The sequence below is a fragment of the Pinus tabuliformis genome, chromosome 4_1, assembly GCF_031772625.1.
Source record: "Pinus tabuliformis cultivar Carrire ecotype Pingquan chromosome 4_1, CPIR1, whole genome shotgun sequence".
NCBI classification, from domain to species: Eukaryota; Viridiplantae; Streptophyta; class Pinopsida; order Pinales; family Pinaceae; genus Pinus; species Pinus tabuliformis.
In genome coordinates this window covers 340,462,438-340,468,437 of record NC_142303.1, presented here as the reverse complement: position 1 = coordinate 340,468,437, position 6,000 = coordinate 340,462,438, and the positions used below count along the sequence as shown (strand labels likewise).

Below are 6,000 nucleotides of genomic sequence, written 5' to 3'. Positions count from 1 at the left end.
ATCATTTATGAATATGTATATTTCCCTTTGTGTTGTGTTCTTCTCTTGTCGCAAGTAGCTGTTCTCTTGTCACAGGTAGCTGTTCTCTTGTGATCTCGTGGGAATCAAGTAGCTGTTCTCTTGAGCCAGCGAGGAGGCAAGTAGCTGTGAACACACAAAGAGAAGAGGATCTAGATCGAGGGACAAACGGAAGACAACGGTAAGTCTATGGATCTCCTCTCTTTCATATTTCATAAAGGAAGAAACCAGTGTAGCTGTATTCGTTTGTTGCTAAGGTACTGTCACACCTTAGGTGGATAGGATCGTCCTGCATAGGCATTTTTCCCCACAACATTTTTCTTCTTTAAATGATTGTAACACCAAAAATATATATGTTGGTGATCATAGATCTCTTAGTGTTGTAGGGATTGGAACTGTTCATATAGACAATGGTCAATTCAATGATGTATTATGTGTTCCAACCTTATCCTGCAACCTTCTATCTGTATATCAGATAACTCATTTGGGTGAAGGTAAAATCGTTGAATTTTCACCTCACGATGTTGTAATTACGAACCTAAGAGATCCTAGATAGATTTTAGCTACTGGCATTGCTGATGATTCTACAAGGTTGTATAAGTTTACAAACTTTGGGTCATCAAATTTTCCCTTGGTATTTGTTGCTCATAATGATGAAGTGAGAAAACTTTGGCATGAGCGATTTGGTCACTTAAACTATCGCTGCCTTCAGAATCTATGTAAAGAAAATATGGTGGCAGGTCTTCCAATGTTATCTTGCAAAGATGGCGTTTGTTCTGGATGTGTACTCGGAAAACATCATCAGGATAGTTTTTAAAAACGTCCCTCTTGGCATGCCTCAGCCCCTTTACAACTTGTGCATAGTGATTTATGTGATCCACTTCTACTTGTTTCATTCCCTAGCTACAAGTATTTCTTAACTTTCATTGATGATTTCTCCAGACACAGTTGGGTATACTTCTTAAAACTCAAGAGTCAAGTATTCAACATGTTATTGGCCTTTAAGGCCTTTGTTGAAAAACAATCTGGACAACAAATTCTTAAGCTAAGATCTGATAATGGTAGAGAATATGTTAACAACAAATTCATCAACTTTTGCACTGAGAATGGAATTCAAATGCAACATAATGTTCCATATACTCCACAACAAAATGGTGTAGTTGAAAGGAAGAATCACACCTTAAAGGAAATGGCTAATTTTATGCTTCAATCTAAAGGACTTAGTCTTAATTTTTGGGCAGAAGTAATTAGCTGTGCAAATTACACAATAAATTACACTCATACTAAGGTTTTAAAGAATATCACTCCAGAAGAAGCATGGAGCTCAATTAAACCAGATGTATGTCACTTTCATGTTTTCGGAAGTGAAGCATGGGCCCATATTCCAGATGAGAAACATAAAGCTTTAGAACCTAAGAGTGAGAAATGTATTTTTGTTGGATATTCTGAAGATGTCAAAGGATACAAAATTATTCCACTTAAGTCCAAAAATTTTATCATTAGAAGAGATGTAAAGTTTGCTGAAAATATATCGGCCTACGAGCCTAGTTCGGTGGATGTGCCGCCTCTCTCTATCCCTTCTACTTCTGAAAATATTTCTTCTTCAGATGATGACAGCGAGGATGACAATCCTCTCCCACCTTCTCAGGATCCTCCTTCAGCTCCTTAGCTTCCAAAATGGGTCCATGCTACTCGGGATGCAATAGGTGTTCTTGTCAGTGATCCTACAGATCAACGACGTACACGTTCTCAGTTCAATAGAGCCTCTTCTTTACTAGCTCAAGCTTCAACTAATTATGATCCTGACACCTTTGTAGAAGCTTCAGGCCATCTAGATTGGGACACAGCTACGAATGAACAATATCGTTCATTATTGGCAAATGATACATGGGATCTTGTTCCCCTTCCAAAGGGATGAAAACTTGTAAGATGCAAATGAGTTTACAGAACCAAGGATGGACCAGATGGAAAAGTTGATAAACATAAATCTCTTCTTGTTGCTAAGGGTTTTTCACAAGTTGAAGGTGTTGGGCTCCAAAAATGGCACTCATTACCATACATTTTTCACCTATGCTTCCATTATTTCACTCATTATTCATCACCTTGTCACTCCATTTTTCCTACTATTCACCATTAATGGGTCTCATTCATATTTTCCAAATATTGTTTATTTTTAAGCATTTTTGAGAGAAATTCTTGATTAAATATTAGAAAATAATATATTTTACTTTATATATGGAAAGTGGGTTGTTTTGGTGACATGTGTAGGTTGCAAGGAAGCTTCCAAGACACCTTTATGTGGCCTTGAATGATCAAATTCGAATTTGATAAGATAAACCTCATGGAAAAGATCATGGAGAAGATCATGGACCTCATGGAGGAAATCATGGAGGATAGGGTTATGTGTCTAGATGGTTGAGAAATGTATGGAACTAAAAGAGAGATTAATGGATCATCGTTATGAGTTTGTTATCTCCTCTCATTGTATAAATAGGAGTACCTCCTCCATTCCAAGGGGAGGACTCTTAGAGCATTGTATCCAACTTATGATGGCATAGAATAAAGCTTCATTTTTCATACATTTCTATTATGTAGTTTTATTTCCATTATGTAGTTTTTAGATATAAGTTTTCTTAATGTAGTATATGGAATAATTTGTCTTGTTCTTAAGAGAATTGAGCTCACTCTAAAAGGATGAGAGAAACATGTTATTTCATATTAGATCTTGTTTCATTTCATTGTTTAGATGTTCAAGGATTTGATTGGTGAATGAGTTTTGAATTAAAATCTTATCAGCATGTGAGAGAACAACCAAGGGTCTAAGTTAGACTCTCTCTCTATTTGATTTGCATGATAATTAAAATTCATTCTTTTGCTTTTATGTTTCAAGTATCATATGAGGAGATACCAAGAGTCTAAGTTAGGCTCTCTCTCCAATGATTTATATGGTAATTGAAATTCATTCTTTTGTTTTCATTTCAAGTTTTTAGTTTTATGTAATTAACGATTTCTCTATGATATTGTAGGGAAGGACAACCAGGACCTCCTCAGTTAGGAGCCTCTTCCCTTGCATATTATAATGAATCATAAATAATTTAGTTAGGCATAGAGTTAATTGCCTACTCCTGCATATATTGTGCTAGCATCATCACAAGATTACGAGTTTCCCTGGTCGATAATTTATGCAGCAATTTAAGTCCAATAAATTGCCCAACATTTTGGCGCCGTTGCTGGGGATGGTGCTAAGGGATTAGGCATTAGAAATTTAATTCACTTCTAGTAGTTTTCTTTAGACAAAATAACTTGTGAGACCTGGTGACAACAGGATCTTCACAACGGAGTTAAGTTTGAATTTTCTGATGTTTTACTGTTTAGCTAGTTTTAAATTTTGTCTTTTCAAAAACACCCCCCCTACATAAATAAACACAAATCAATCGATAAGTATGCTCTCTTCATGCGCTTCGTGCGATCAGGAAGATCAGAAAGTCCATTGATTTGGTTCAAATAAAAAAACTCTTGCTGAAGAATTAATTTGCAAAAAGAAATAAAGAATTTTGTGAAAAAACATTTTTAAATTTTTAGATGAAATTTAGTTTTTTTAATTTTAGATTTAAAAAAAAAAATTAATAATATATGTATCATATATACATATTATTATTAATAAAAAAATTAACTATTTCTTTTGTTGTTTTTTTAGATATTTTCAAAAAAAAAACAAAAAAAAAAAAAAAAAACTAAATTCATTTTAGTTATTATTTAATTTTAGAATATTTCTTTATTAGGTTTTAATAAAAAAATTTGTTGATTTTAAAAAAATCTCAATTTAAATAACAAATTAAAAAAAAAAATTGTTTTTAATTTGTTGTTAAAAAAAAAACCTAAAATCAACATAGAAAAAATATGTTTTCATTTCTTTTAATATTTTCTTTTAAGATTTGTTGTTTAAAAATAAAACATAAAAAATTCTATGTAATAATAATATATATATCTCTTATATATTATTATTATTATTAAAAAAAAAAATTGACTTTCATTCTTGTTTTTCATGAACAGTGGAGAAGGAAAAATAGCACTGCAACTAGGGTTTTTAGGGTTTTGTGGCAGAACATACAAGGTTTAACCTCCAGCACCTGAAAATTATCGTTCGATTCACGTTCGAAGCTGACAATAACTTTATCAAGCAGATCATTCCAAGAGCTTTCCAATGACCTCAAGAATGACAACCATTGCCCTGCGAAGACAGAGAAATACGTGGATAACAAGCGCAAGGATGATATCCGTCAGGCCAACATCGTTTCCGGGAAGGCTGTGGCCAACGCTGTGCGAACCAGCTTGGGTCCCAAGGGCGGTTCTCAGGATCTCATTCGGCACCTAGAGCTCTATGCAAAGCTGGAAAAGCAGAATCAGGCAGGCAAGACAGCTCCTGTGAAGGGTTTGAGAACGAGCACTGTTGATCCATTCCACACAAACTTTGTTACACAACGTGGACAAAACCAATGATAATGAGCATTCATTGTCGTGTGGAAACAGTCCAATATTTGGTCGGAGAGCTGGCAAATTGTTGTAGGCTTCGGCCCAACAGCTAGACCACAGCCCAACCTACCCAAATCCCATACACATTAAAAGGCCATGTGTAACAAGTTTTACACATCTGTCATTGAGCTATTTATGCGTACTCATCCGAATTCTCATCATTATCACCGCCACACAGCTACTTGCCCAGTTGCCCAAATTGCCTGAAAGCTGCAAGTCATTGAATATCTGTCACCTCCTTTCAAATGCGCATAATATCCAATTTCATGAATATTCAATTCCAATCTACCCACCACCATGTGAATCTGATTTGGTTTTCCAAGCAGATCTGATTGTAATGGGCAATTGGGCATAACTACATAGAGGCCAATATTCATACACAAATCACCATAACTTTCGCAGTTTAAGCCAGTACATTTATTCCTATTCTGGGTATTTTCGAAATGAAAAAAAGAAGTAGATCCGGCCATTGTGGTGAAGAGATCCAGAGAAGCGGAGACAGATGAGGTGGGGAGCAGGAGATTCAGGGGTGTGAGGAGGAGATCGTGGGGGAAATGGGTAGCGGAGATGCAGGATGCTCCGATGTCGATCCCGCGTATGGTTGGGATCCTACCACACTGCAGAACAGGCAGCTCGTGCCTATGATGCTGCCTCTTTCTGCCTACCAGGTCCTGCTGCTTTCCTCAACTTCCCTGAATCTCCACCTGCTCAGTTTCTCCCATATCCCCTGCGCCCTCTTCATGATATTCATCTCTCCCTGCAACAGATTCGGACCATTGCAGCTAATTATGCCACTATGACTCCATCTTCCACTTCAATTTCGACTTCTACATCAGGGCTTCAACCTCAACAATCGAAGCCTATGGACACCAGCACATAAGAAGAAGCTGGAGGAGAAGGATCGGCTTCTGTAACTACCCATGTGGATTCAGCTAAAATTGGTCCACGCAAAATGGTATTTCCCAACCTGAACGACACCTTGGATGACGAATTCGGAGATTTCCTTGAACGCTGAATTTCAATTTAATGCTTGGGAAAGAAAGCCCAGTTCCAGATTTGCAAGAGAAAAAGAATCCCTCGGCACAGAACATATTGCTGCACTGATGATTTGTTTAACACATTGCCAGCTCACCAGGAGCTCAAGAGCGCTGCCATCAAAAGTCTTCAGGAGATGCCATCCCTTTTGTTTTGCATTTCTTTTGGTTTGTTTTGGTATTTTTAGGTTTATTTTGTTTTTATTTATTTTGTTTTGATTTCTTCAATATTTGTTGTAATCTGTTTGTTATTATAATTAATATATTAATTGTATTAATATATTAATTTATTATTATTTTGTTGTATTATTAATATATTAATTTATTATTATATTAATTTATTATAAATATGATAATTGTATTAATATATTAATATTTGTATATATTTGTATTTTGTTGTATTTTCATTGTAAAT

General features: G+C 35.6%; 1 pseudogene; it reads left to right on the top strand.

Annotated features, from left to right (window-relative positions):
• The first annotated feature begins 5,001 nt into the window (after positions 1-5,001).
• LOC149175666 (uncharacterized) lies at positions 5,002-5,699 on the top strand (annotated as a pseudogene).
• The last annotated feature ends 301 nt before the right edge of the window (positions 5,700-6,000 follow it).